A 15,441-nucleotide genomic window follows, 5' to 3' on the forward strand; every position below is an offset into this window, starting at 1 on the left:
TACTAGATTTGCTGACCCTTATCAAATTATCAAAGTTTACATGACAAAACCTTTTGTACCATAACTAGCTATCCTCAATTCTAGCCACCAAACAACTATTCACATTAGCATTCAGATGAAATAGATTACCTATAGTTTGTTTTCCAGTAGAAATCAAATCTCCTTTTCATCCCATGATCCTGCATACTCCACTCTTAAATTCAAGGTGATATCCTTTGTCATTCAATTGTCCAAGACTCAATAAGTTAAGTTTTAAGCCTTCTACCCAATAAAAATCATCTGCAATAGTTTTACCATTCAGAGAGATACATCCTTTATCTTTAACCATATAGGGTGAAATGTAGTACCCCTGCTCTAATCAATTTCTAATCTTGGTTTGACCTTGGTTAGTTTATCATAATATAATGATTATAGTCAGGTGTTTTGATTTTAGTGCATAGCTGTTAATGTGGTTTTCGCACCAATTCGTATGCAAGTTATTAATTCTCCTATTTCGTGTTATTAATCTCGGGCTTACACTTTCATTAAATTTATATATGTATGCATGCATGACTCTTGGTTGCAGGAGATTTCAGGTACAATACCGCATGAGTGCGAGGTTCATCTTCACCTGGATTCGTAGGTTTGAGTGTACCTCTTTGGTCCTTAGAAGTTGGATTAGGTGGTCGTGAGGCCCTCGTTTGACCATAGTCGTGCTCAAGTGAGCATTGTCAGTGGTCGTCGGTATTCCCTTTGGTTGGGTTTGCGGGTAGTCTGTCTATGTGGCTTGCTTGGGTTGCGTGTTTGGTTAAATCGAGTAATTAAACCTTAATCTTTAATTTGATTTAATGTGTGTTTACGCATTAGTTTATTTGGAGACTAAATTAAATAGGCTCCCTTTTTATGTGATTAATCGTTAATTGAATTGCTCAATTCAGGTTGGTGGCAAATTCAATTAAATGGTTAATTTCAATGTTAAACTTAATATGTTTATGCTGTTGGAAAAGAAAGATTTAAATTTAATTGAAATAGAATTAATTTTATCTTCTTGGCATTTTGGAAATAGAAAGGTTAAATTCAGTTATTTGGAAAAATCAATTTTAAATTGAAAAGCAAATTTAAATTATTGATATTGTTTAAAAGAATGATTTTTGTGAATTATTTTAAATAAAAATTTTAATTCCAAAAATAAATTTCGGTCAAAATTTCTCCCATTTAACCTAGACTTTTGGAAAATATTGGGGATGGATATTTTTGGAAAAATATGGTTGGAAAAGGGTTTTTGGAGGAAAATTTGGGGGTTTTGGAGGAGGAGAAATTTCTTGAGCTTGCAGGTTGGGCTCCTCTCTAAATCTTTTCCAGGATTGCTATATGAGGTAAGATTCTGGTTTATATTTTTGGTTTCTTTGTTTATCAGAAATTGTTTTGGATTTTGAAGAAATCTGTTTGTGAAAATTGGAAAAATCTCGGCTATTTGGGAAAAATGAAACAATTGTAAATTTTAATTCCAATTCAATTCCCTCTTGTTCTGTTTCCATTCCAAGTTTAGTTTTTGGTTGCACTAATTGTTTTAAAATAAAAATAAACTTGAGATTGGCTGTTTACAATGGAAATTTGTTAAAATTCCCCAAAAAATATGCTTCCAAATTCAAGTTTTAATCAGAGATATCTGCCTGTGGTTGGATATATGGATGTTAATCAATCTTATTTGGCCAATATGCTGTTGGTTGTAGAGAAATTTTCCCCTTTCCCGATCTGGGTATTTGAAATTGCCAATATTGGAAAACTCATAATTTTTTAAATGAGAAAGTAAAATAAATTTATTTATTTATAGTCTCTGCTGAGACTGTGTTTTGGCTGGGAGCTGTTAGTTTTTAATAGTGAATATAATAGAAAATAAAAAATAAAATAAAATAAATTTAAAAAAATATGTAAACCCCCCCCCCCCCTGTGGCAGAGTTTCCCCCACCACGTGGAGGGGTGTTGCATGCTCCCTCTAGGTAGCAGCGCTTCCCAAGGGGTGCTGCGTGCTCCCTTTGGGACAACAGCACTCCCCATGGGGTGCTGCGTGCTCCCATTGGGAAGCAGCGCTTCCCCAAGGGGCAGTGTGAGCTCCCAAAGGGGGCGGCCCACGTGGGTACCCTCCCCTATATATGATTTTTTTTTATAAAAAAAGAAAAATGATTTTTTTATATATTTTTTTATTATAAAAAAAAAAAATAATATTTTAATATAATTTAGTGTTAATTTTTAATTAAGTCTTTTTAAGTATGAATAAATATTAGCATTAATTAATAATCCATGGATAATTTGTTATTAATTAATTGTATAATGTTAAATATACAATAATTCATATTCAAATCTTATTTTATTATTAATGCATATTTTTGTAATTAAATACTTAATTTGTTAATTCCGTTATTAATTATTAATTTGTTATATTTAATTAATCACGGATTAATAAATATATTCATTAATTAATAGTTAATTTTGGATTCTTCTATATGTGCGTAAGGAAGTAATTTTTGGATTTTGGAAATGGTTATCTACATTTGGATTCCTTATATATTTATGTTTCCTTAATCCGTATAGTGTAACTAGGCTTGGAAAATACGAAATTAGAGAGATTGTTTTTGAGCTAGTATGAGAACGATGTTTTATTTGAAGAATAAATATCTATTTAGTTGGTTAATGATTATTTAATTATATTCATGTGAACTTGGTTTAAGAACTCATAAAGATGCATTTATGTATGTTCGATACTATGAACCTTAGAGAGTTAGAAAACCAAGAACAACCTGTACTTAGATGAAGTAGATAACTGTAATCTAACTTAGATCATTTAGAAAACTTGATCGACATTTAATGTTAAACCAATTTGGTAGAAGATTGTATCTACTGGTTATTGCCTATGCGAGTTTAATTTTTGTATTCGCTTTTGCTTAAGTAATGGCAAGCCTTGCTTTGTTTGATTGGACCCTGTCGTATGGTTGATTTGGGTATCTGTTTATGTCGTCAGTATCGTGTTTGACTGTTGTTTGTGGTGGTGTTGTAATTGGTCATATCCTTTATGTGGGTGTCGAATGATGATTCGTGGTTGACCATAGTTGGTCAGGTCTTTGGTTAGAGTACCGTCAGTAAGTGTACCTCTTTTGAGTCATGTTTGACCAAATGGATGTTCCCTCCCTTTTTGAACTCCGTTTGCTTGACCATGTGTGTTCCTTGGTTTCTGAGGTCGCTTGAGTATAGTCTAGTGTTGTATGGGAAGTGGCTTTCGATTGGGGGCCGCGCCCAAAGTGGCTGGTGGGTAACCCATCGAAAGTGAGACTAATAAGTGATAACCTAATAGTAGATTAGAATGTTAATCTCTAAGTAAGATAATTGTGCCTCATACATAGGCCGAGTGCTAACATAGACTCGACATGTTGTGAGAAGGCCTGAAATGGCAAACCATCATCCTTGTCTTCACAAAAGGATGTGTGGGTCCACATGAGGCTTGGATGGGCCAAAGGTTCGGATTAGGTTGCCAGGGTAATCCAGTGTATGGGGTCGGAACCTATGAAGACCTGCCATGGTAACCATACCAGGTTGTGTGATGACACTTGTCCCTACGTTCGCCAGTGTGTGGTTGTATTGTCTTGATAGGAGCACGTTTGTGGGTCGTCCTATTGTCTATGCCCTTGTGAGTACCGGTTTCATGTTAGACCTTGGGTTGCGATGGCTCAGTTTTGTGGATGCTCTAGTGGACCTTTGTATTAGCTTCGATTATGTTCAGCTGGATCCTTTCGTTTTCAGGGATCTTTTATGTATGTATTGACCAATGTGGTCGTTTGTATATTGATTATGTTTTGCCTTGGTGGCAGGATTGTAAATTATGAGAACCTCATGTATTCTTAACTTTATTATTATCAGAGGGGTCTTGCAGTTGAGCAGACCCGAAGATGTAGCCCTTCAGGGGTGAACTCCGAGATCATCTTGGTGTTATGTGATGCTTTTATTTCTTATATTTCATGTTTAGTGTTAGCATGTATGAATGCCATTTTGATCGAATGCATAACTGGTTTAGATGAGATTTATCGTAGATGCATGTATGCAATTGTCTTTTAAAATGCAGTAAATTGTATCATGAAGGAATGTAACTTAGAGTAATGGAATCTATTCAGTTGTTGTTAAGGAAATTAAGCATGCATGGAAAGATCTCATTAGCTTATGATAAAATTCAAGTGTGTTGTTAAATTAGATGCATGACTTATATTTGAATGAAAAGATTGAACGTAAGATATGAATAGATCTTAATGGATGAACCTTATCTTGTAATCCAAATATTTTCATCTTCTGAAAGAAATTATCCTTGTTTAAGAATTATCTCATTATAAGATAATTAGCTTAATGGATTTATTAGTGTGAGTTAAGTTAAATGTGTAATTAAGTAATCACGTTGGGAAACTCTTTAGGTGTTAGTTGATGTCTTCCGCTATGTAATCTAAATTTTGATATCTCGTTGTATCTTAATGTTGTGTTTTTCTTTAAAAAAAAAATTATTGCATTCTATTCTTGTGTTATGGCTTAATCCCTTCGGGGTTTCCTGGCGGGGCATTACATTTGGTATCAGAGCCCATGTTGCAAACACTGGGATCTCTGGTGTTGCGTGTGCCCTCAGTTGGTGTGAGGTGTATCGACCTTATGTGCATGCTTGTCCTCCCTTGGGTATGTGAGTGATTGAGCTGACCTTAACTTGTGTGTAACGTGTGTGTTCACACCTTGTTCTCACCTTCTTGATGTTGGTGTTTTGAGTGATTGATCGTGCTTTATGTGCTTATTGATGTCTTGGTCTACGATTACTCATATTCTGAAAGAGAGTCATATGAACCTTCCTTATTGAGTGTTGTACTCTTTAGACTAATCCATTTGGGTTGGTCAATGCTTGTTTGGAATCTGAAAGTAGGAAGGTGCTTGTTTAAGATCATGATCTAGCTTAGTGTTGTCCACCTTAAGGACTAGTATGGTAAATATTGAATTCTTATTTTGTAGCAAATTGAATGATTATCACCCTTCCTTTGCTCTCTCTCTAGAAATTAAAATGTTTGGGATATGTGTAATTACCTCTGCTTTGAGTTTTCTTTTTTGCGAGAGAAAAGGTTGTGACTTCTTGAACCCTTGTGTGAACCCTATGACGCTTCTATGTTTTAGATAATAAAAGGGATTTGGGTTTGAAAGTTCATATTGGTTATTGGGAGAAAACTGTATGTTTGCATTAAAGAATTCTCCATGTGTAATGTAGGAGTAACATAATTAAATTATATCTTAAGTAACGTGCCTTAATATGCGAATAGTTGTTATGTGAAACTGCTTTGTTATGAAGGAAGTATAAAAAGGGAACATGTTATAGTAGCTTCAAGAGTGTATTATTGTGTTCCACGAAAGATTGTTTTATGTGTTTCATTAAACCAGTTTGATTGAGGATTTATTTTAGCAATGCTCCATTGAACTTGCTTTTGGGTATATGTAATTACCTTATTATGTTTAGAAAGTGCAAATGAAAAGATTGTTTGATGTGCATGCATTAATATGTATTATTTTGTTGATAACTCCTCTCTTACCTTCTGATCATAACTTGATTTTCAATGATAGGTTGCAAAACTATGACATGTGTCTGTATTGTATTAAGAATAAGTGAGTGTTCTCAAGAGGTTTGGTATTATCGAAAAGATTGCCTGTTTTGATCTCTGTGTTTTTTGGAAAACTAGAACATTCCGTTGCAACCATAATAATTGGAAATGTCATGTTAGGCTGTTTGGCATCCTTCTAAAATGGTAGCGAAATGAAAACCATACAATTAAAAAAATGATAGGCTTATAGTGAGAAATTTTATATTATAGCGTGATCTTGTTGATCTTGTGTCTTTGTAGGAAATAGTTTGGTTACCAAACTCTCTGTCCCTTCTCTTTGCCTAGATTATAAGATTTTTAGAAATGGTATTAAATAATGCATTGATTTAAATAGAATGTTTATTAAGCATGTGAATACGGATGCTTAGTGAAATTCAAGAAAGATATAGGAATGATGTTATTTCCTGATGTAATTTTGAATTGTTAATAACTTCGGTACCTAAATCTATAGTAAAGTTGATTCGATTATTCATGTGGAAAGCATAATTAAAATCTCCCTTGAATAGAAGATAGCATACTGAAAAGTACTCCCCATAAATGTGAGTAAACCGTATTCATGTGTATTGTAAGAAACCAATACTTATTATCTGTGCCCATGGATTGGTGAAGTAATCAACCATGGAGGATATGTTGCTTATGAGAATGGGAAACCATACTGTTTATGTGATATTGTTTATTTGTTTCCCTATTGAGTACCAAACCTCGGGTTGTGGGTAATTCAGTATGTTAAGGGGTAGTATTAAAAGTCACCATTCCTTGAATAGTATGGATTGGCGTATGAGTAATGTCGGCGTGAAGAGACTTTAGCTTCTCTATTTTGAGGAATGATATAGTTATACTATAAAACTGTATCAAAGGTGTACTCAATACTTTCCCTTTTTGATGAATCTATTTATAGGTTTATGTGTGGCAGCCTATTCCTTCCTTTATTTGAGCATTTTGATGACATTTCTTGAGCATAGTGATGGTGTATTTTGGAGGATCCTTTGCCTTGTCTTCATGAAAGGTAGGTTTATCCACATGAGCTACCAGTTAGTATGTGTCAGTGGGCATGTGGGTGGACCTTAGTCATGTATACCTCTGGCTTACGGCAAGTATCCTTATACATACATCGCTATACGGGACGTGACCTGCGCGTGCTTGTTTCCGCGAGGTACACTAGCATGCGGGATACGTCCATTGCGTGTCTTCTCCGCTTGGGGTATTGCCATGCCATGTGACGATGTGATGCAGGGTGATGTCGAGGTGCACACCGCCATGCCATGTGGGTAGTGTGACTATGTTGCACCACATGAAGAGCTACTGCAATAGCTAGTTCCTTCTTTCCTCATTGGTGGCTAGACGCTAGTCACATAGTGATGTTATAAGTTGTGATATTCTTTATATTTCTTTGGGGACCAACAATTTATTTTACTTTGACTTTGAAGGTTTAGCCATGATCTTGTGATTTTTTTTTGCACTCTTGATTTGGTGTTGCAATTCCAGATTATTTTCTTGCCTTACTATTGGAATTGATGATTTATTATCTTTATTCATCTGTACTTTGGTGGCTAAACTGATTTATACTTATTGTTTTCATATGATGATCTTGTGTTGAAATGTGAAATTCCTCTCCAAGGACGTATGAGACAGTCTTGGTAGAGTGTGTACGAGGAAGTAGAAGTAAGGAACCTTGAGGATGGGGGTATGTGAGGCTGTGATGCAGCTAGGATCCACTACTTACCTATGTGTGGTGACTATCTCTTGGAGGCTAACCACCTTACTCAACAAGGGATGTTCACGAAGGTCTTGTATGGAAGGTAACATCGCTATGGTGTGCCTAGCACCATCGAGCCTTGAGTGAGATATTGGATATTTATGATCATATTATTATTCTGAGATCAGGCATAGAGATGCTGATCGTGCATGTTATCTTTGACCAAGCATTAGACATGCTCACTTGTGGCCTTTTGAGTTATGCATTCTAGTTATGTGGATGATTATTATTTGTATCATGGAGTAAATTGTGTTAACTTGTCACTATGTTATGGGACATAGTCTTTGGAAAGGTTTTCTTATGCCTGGCAAGTGTAAACAATTGAGTTATTTATGTTGCTCTTATTCATGAAAGTTAATTTGGTTGTAGAAATTGATATTTGAAGCTAGTTCTTTGCGATAAAGTGTTATGAAAAAGATGTATTGGTAAAGGAAATTGATCATGATGGCATGTTTCCTTGTCATGTTTTATAGAGGAGTATGGTAATTGTTGTTTACCTCTTTGTAATGCATTAACTTGGTGTAATGAAAGGGAGAAAATTCTTGTTTCTCTACTATGATTGTGGATAATTCCTAGATTGTTATAAGAAATGTATGGATTTAGATGTATCTTGCCAATGGATAATGGCATTCGTAGAGGATTTAGCAATGACATTTCATTTATTTATGGAAAGATTCCTATGTGCAATTTAATATTTGTTGAATGAGTTTCAGGGCTAATGCATGCGACATGTTCTCCATCTAGCCTTACGACTTCCAGGAGTAAGTCGGAACCTAGGGGGGAAGAATGTAGTACCCCTGCTCTAATCAATTTCTAATCTCGGTTTGACCTTGGTTAGTTTATCATAATATAATGATTATAGTCAGGTGTTTTGATTTTAGTGCATAGCTGTTAATGTGGTTTTCGCACCAATTCGTATGCAAGTTATTAATTCTCCTATTTCGTGTTATTAATTTCGGGCTAACACTTTCATTAAATTTATATATGTATGCATGCATGACTCTTGGTTGTAGGAGATTTCAGGTATAGTACCGCATGAGTGCGAGGTTCGTCTTCACCTGGATTCGTAGGTTTGAGTGTACCTCTTTGGTCCTTAGAAGTTGGATTAGGTGGTCGTGAGACCCTCGTTTGACCATAGTCGTGCTCAAGTGAGCGTCGTCAGTCGTCGTCGGTATTCCCTTTGGTTGGGTTTGCGGGTCGTCTGTCTGTGTGGCTTGCTTGGGTTGCGTGTTTGGTTAAATCGAGTAATTAAACCTTAATCTTTAATTTGATTTAATGTGTGTTTACGCATTAGTTTATTTGGGGACTAAATTAAATAGGCTCCCTTTTTATGTGATTAATCGTTAATTCAATTGCTCAATTCAAGGTGGTGGCAAATTCAATTAAATGGTTAATTTCAATGTTAAACTTAATATGTTTATGCTGTTGGAAAAGAAAGATTTAAATTTAATTGAAATAGAATTAATTTTATCTTCTTGGCATTTTGGAAATAGAAAGGTTAAATTTAGTTATTTGGAAAAATCAATTTTAAATTGAAAAGAAAATTTAAATTATTGATATAGTTTAAAAGAATGATTTTTACGAATTATTTTAAATAAAAATTTTAATTCCAAAAATAAATTTCGGTCAAAATTTCTCCCATTTAACCTAGACTTTTGGAAAATATTGGGGATGGATATTTTTGGAAAAATATGGTTGGAAAAGGGTTTTTGGAGGAAAATTTGGGGGTTTTGGAGGAGGAGAAATTTCTTGAGCCTGCAGGTTGGGCTCCTCTCTAAATCTTTTCTAGGATTGCTATATGAGGTAAGATTCTGGTTTATATTTTTGGTTTCTTTGTTTATCAGAAATTGTTTTGGATTTTGAAGAAATCTGTTTGTGAAAATTGGAAAAATCTCGGCTATTTGGGAAAAATGAAACAATTGTAAATTTTAATTCCAATTCAATTCCCTCTTGTTCTGTATCCATTCCAAGTTTACTTTTTGGTTGCTCTAATTGTTTTAAAATCAAAAATAAACTTGAGATTGGTTGTTTACAATGGAAATTTGTTAAAATTCCCCCAAAAATATACTTCCAAATTCAAGTTTTAATCAGAGATATCTGCCTGTGGTTGGATATATGGATGTTAATCAATCTTATTTGGCCAATATGTTGTTGGTTGTAGAGAAATTTTCCCCTTTCCTGATCTGGGTATTTGAAATTGCCAATATTGGAAAACTCATAATTTTTTAAATGAGAAAGTAAAATAAATTTATTTATTTTTAGTCTTTGCTGAGACTGTGTTTTGGCTGGGAGCTGTTATTTTTTAACAGTGAATATAATAGAAAAAAATAAATAAAAAAAAATAAATTAAAAAAAAAATGTAAACCCCCCCCCCTTGGCAGAGTTTCCCCCACCACGTGGAGGGGTGTTGCGTGCTCCCTCTGGGTAGTAGCGCTCCCCAAGGGGTGCTGCGTGCTGCCTTTGGGACAGCAGCGCTCCCCATGGGGTGCTGCGTGCTCCCTTTAGGAAGCAACACTTCCCCAAGGGGCAGCGTGAGCTCCCAAAGGGGGGGGCCCACGTGGGTACCCTCCCCTATATATGATTTTTTTTTATAAAAAAAGAAAAACAATTTTTTTAATATATATTTTTATTATAAATTTTTTTTTTTAATATTTTAATATAATTTAGTGTTAATTTTTAATTAAGTCTTTTTAATTATGAATAAATATTAGCATTAATTAATAATCCATGGATAATTTGTTATTAATTAATTGTATAATGTTAAATATACAATAATTAATATTCAAATCTTATTTTATTATTAATGCACATTTTTGTAATTAAATACTTAATTTGTTAATTCCGTTATTAATTATTAATTTGTGATATTTAATTAATCGTGGATTAATAAATATATTCATTAATTAATAGTTAATTTTGGATTCTTTTATATGTGCGTAAGGAAGTAATTTTTGGATTTTGGAAATGATTATCTACATTTCAATTCCTTATATATTTATGTTTCCTTAATCCGTATAGTGTAACTGGGCTTGGAAAATACGAAATTAGAGAGATTGTTTTTGAGTGAGTATGAGAATGATGTTTTATTTGAAGAATAAATATCTATTTAGTAGGTTAATGATTATATAATTATATTCATGTGAACTTGGTTTAAGAACTCATAATGACACATTTATGTATGTTCGATACTATGAACCATAGAGAGTTAGAAAACCAAGAGCAACCTGTACTTAGATGAAGTAGATAATTGCAATCTAACTTAGATCATTTAGAAAACTTGATCGACATTTAATGTTAAACCAATTTGGTAGAAGATTGTATCTACTGGTTATTGCCTATGCGAGTTTAGTTTCTGTATTCGCTTTTGCTTAAGTAATGGCAAGCCTTGCTTTGTTTGATTAGACCCTATCGTATGGTTGATTTGGGTACCTGTTTATGTCCTCAGTATCGAGTTTGACTGTTGTTTGTGGTGGTGTTGTAATTGGTCATATCCTTTATGTGGGTGTCGAATGATGATTCGTGGTTGACCATAGTTGGTCAGGTCTCTGGATAGAGTATCGTCAATAAGTGTACCTCTTTTGAGTCGTGTTTGACCAAATGGATGTTCCCTCCCTTTTTGAACTCCATTTGCTTGACCATGTGTGTTCCTTGGTTTCTGAGGTCGCTTGAGTATAGTCTAGTGTCGTATGGGAAGTGGCTTTCGATTGGGGGCCGCGCCCAAAGTGGCTGCTGGGTAACCCATCGAAAGATAAGTGATAACCTAACAATAGATTAGAATGTTAATCTCTAAGTAGGATAATTGTGCCTCATACATGGGCCGAGTGCTAACATAGACTCGACATGCTGTGAGAAGGCCTGAAATGGCAAACCATCATCCTTGTCTTCATGAAAGGATGTGTGGGTCCACATGAGGCTTGGATGGACCGGAGGTTCGGATTAGGTTACCAGGGTAATCCAGTGTATGGGGCTGGAACCTATGAAGACCTACCATGGTAACCATACTAGGTTGTGTGATGACACTTGTCCCTACGTTCGCTAGTGTGTGGTTATATTGTCTTGATAGGAGCACGTTTGTGGGTTGTCCTATTGTCTATGCCCTTGTGAGTACCGGTTTCATGTTAGACCTTGGGTTGCGATGGCTCAGTTTTGTGGATGCTCTAGTGGACCTTTGTATTAGCTTCGATTATGTTCAGCTGGATCCTTTCCTTTTCAGGGATCGTTTATGTATGTATTGACCGATGTGGTCATTTGTATATTGATTATGTTTTGCCTTGATGGCAGGATTGTAAATTATGAGAACCTCATGTATTCTTAACTTTATTATTATCAGAGGGGTCTTGCAGTTGAGCAGACCCGAAGATGTAGCCCTTCAGGGGTGAACTCCGAGATCATCTTGGTGTTATGTGATGCTTTTATTTCTTATATTTCATGTTTAGTGTTAGCATGTATGAATGCCATTTTGATCGAATGCATAACTGGTTTAGATGAGATTTATCGTAGATGCATGTATGCAATTGTCTTTTAAAATGCAGTAAATTATATCATGAAGGAATGTAACTTAGAGTAATGGAATCTATTCAGTTGTTGTTAAGGAAATTAAGCATGCATGGAAAGACTCATTAGCTTATGATAAAATTCAAGTGTGTTGTTAAATTAGATGCATGACTTATATTTGAATGAAAAGATTGAACGTAAGATATGAATAGATCTTAATGGATGAATCTTATCTTGTAATCCATATATTTTCATCTTCTGAAAGAAATTATCCTTTTTTAAGAATTATCTCATTATAAGATAATCAGCTTAATGGATTTATTAGTGTGAGTTAAGTTAAATGTGTAATTAAGTAATCACGTTGGGAAACTCTTTAGGTGTTAGTTGATGTCTTCCGCTATGTAATCTAAATTTTGATATCTCGTTGTATCTTAATGTTGTGTTTTTCTTTAAAAAAAATTTTATTGCACTCTATTCTTGTGTTATGGCTTAATCCCTTTGGGATTTCCTGGCGGGGCATTACATGAGCTGTTACCAAATCTTATCATAGCACCATCAAACTCTTCAAGTGATATAAATTTACTTTTATCACTGGTCATATGGTGTGAACAACCACTATCAATTATCCATTCATCACTAGAGTCAAACTGAGATACCAAAGCCTTTTCATCAGACAAATATTCTTTTACAACAACAAAGATAATCTCCTCATTGTCATCTTCTTCAGATTCCTCATCAGTCACTCCTTCATCAACTGCAACATAGCATTGTTTGTTCCCTTTTCCTTTATATTTCCAAAACTTCTCCTTTCTATCACTGTTAGGACAATTTGCAGCTATATGTCCAATCTTATTGCAAGAGAAACACTTAAGAGGTAGTTTAACTTTATATTTACTGGTGTCTCTCAGAATTCTATTAGCCAGAAGAGATTCAAACTCCATCAAGTTGTCTTCATCATCCACATCTGCCCTGCTACCACCATGACTTGATCTGCAATCATAACGGTGACATACATCTTTTACTTTTTTCAGACATGTACTAGTTACAAATGCCTTAAAAGATGATTCAGATGACTTAGAAACACTATTATCAAAACTATTCAATTCAAATGCAGTCAATTTACCAATAAGAGAATCAACAATGACCTTATCACTACTCACTGACCTTAACTCTTGAATAGCATAAACTCTGATTACAAAGGCAAGTAAAATATTTCTAAGAATCTTACTTACAACAGTGTCATCTTCAATCTTTCCTCCAATACTTTTAATACCATCGACAACCTCTTTGATCCTTTGTTCATACTGAGCTATATTTTCACCTTCTACCATTCTCATATCATCAAATTTAACTCTAAGACTCTCTTCCTTAGCTTTTTGAACATGTTTATCACCACCATAGATTAGTTCTAATTTCTCCCAAACTTCAAATGTTGTTTCTAATCCATGTACATCAATGTATTCAGTATCAGACAATGCACTTACAATCGCTTCCAGCGCATGATTGTTTTCCTACTGCTCCTTAAGTTGATTTGGAGCTAGAGGGCCAGTAGGGGGTACATATTTAGTAGTAACATGTTGCCAAAACTGAGAACCCATACCTTTGATATAAATTTTTATTGTCTTTTCATATTGTATAGTTGTCCTTAGTAAATTTTGGACCCTCCTTCATCATTTTCTTATGGATCTTTTCCTCAAGTTGTTAAGCTGGAGCACACATAGGACCTAAAGCTCTAATACCAATTGTTATTTACAGGATCTGATTAATACTGAGAGGGGGGGTGAATCAGTATTAATAAGAAACTGAAATCTTAAACCAAACTGATCAATACTACACCAAAAAAGATCATAACTAGTACTGGTAGCCACTGACATCAATCTACTAATCAGATTTTCCAAACTGCTCATTTAAGTGTTCTATATCATACATACAATAGAAAGATATCAAATTAACACAAATATAAATCAATCACCATATGAACACCAATATTTTCATGTGGAAACCCAAATGGGAAAAACTACAGTGGAAATTGGTACCCACAAAATAATGCACTCTTTCAGAACGCACTCTGTTAGGAGTCTACCCCAGTTAGGAGCTTACAATGATGCCCGATTAGGAGCAGACCCTGTTAGGAGTCACCCGATCAAGGGATTTACAATATGAGATCTGTTAGGATCTTTGCCCTGTTAGAAGAAACCTCGCCAGAGGATTTAAACTCAAGTTTTGGAGCTACCCGGTTAAGATATTTACATGAACAAGGCTTATTAGGAGCTACTCGGTTAATAGATTTTGAACCTGCTACAACTATTAGGGAACAACATATGAATGATCTAAAAATAACACTTCCTACTTGCTTGCTCGAATCCACTTCAGCTCCAATCTACTTCACTCTTGCAGACACACACCTCTGGTTCGACTACACACTTTTTTCTCCGATTATTGACACAATAAACTTCATCAAAACTGACCTAAATACTTTACATATTTGTTAGTTGGAAAACCTTAGATACATCAAGATTAAAATGAATTTACATCCTAGATCGTTAAAAATCATCATACAAATCATTACAACAAATTTAAAGACAATTATAGTAGTTGAATGATCATAACACATCACCGCGCATCGATCCGATAAGCAGTCACACCCTTAAAACATTCTGCTAAGCACTTTGCTGCTTCCCAAGAAATTCCATCCTTAATCACATGCTAAAACAATATTTTTATATCTCACACAGGTTGTGACACGCCACCATCAAGTTATGGACATAATGAAATTTACTGCCAAACCATAAAGCATCACTGGTTAATAAATCTTGTTACCGATTCTAAAACCCTACTAAAAATACAATAGTAAATCACAACCATGAATTTTGGTTATCAAAACATGATGCGGTTTTGGTCATAGACTTATTACAATGATATAAACACACATTTCAAACCGCAACACCTAATTCCTCATCAATCTTCAGATCCAATTGCTTAAGTATAACATTGTTTCATGTTTACCAGTTAAAGTCTTATTTGCCAGTTTGTCTATCAGCTGCACAATTCATCTCACCAACTTAATCCATTACCGGTTAGGTTACACCTATAAACCTAGATGACAAAGTAATTGAGAATAAAACAATTGCCGTAGTTTCCATCAATGACAACACAAATAACTGATCACCAAGTCACCAACCAATATCTCAATCTATACCGGTCATAGATCACCATGTCATCATTCTCCTTATCATATCAACTATATCATCACCAACAGTCCTTCAACATATCATCACCAACAGTCCTTATAACGATATGTCAACATCATCATCAGTTATGCCAATCATGCCAACATAATCTTCCTACAAATTTTGGGCTCCATCCGCCTTCAAATAAAAACCTGCTATTTAGGGCAGTCGGCTAGAAAAAGCAGTTTGCCAATTCTGAAAGTTGGAATCACTTATTCACCTAAATGGGTATTCAGAATTGCAAAAACATAAAAAATAAAACTAACTAAAATGAAATATTTTTGGGTGATGCAGGATTGCCATACACCACTGT

This window comes from Cryptomeria japonica, chromosome 3 (assembly GCF_030272615.1).
Source record: "Cryptomeria japonica chromosome 3, Sugi_1.0, whole genome shotgun sequence".
Lineage (NCBI taxonomy): Eukaryota > Viridiplantae > Streptophyta > Pinopsida > Cupressales > Cupressaceae > Cryptomeria > Cryptomeria japonica.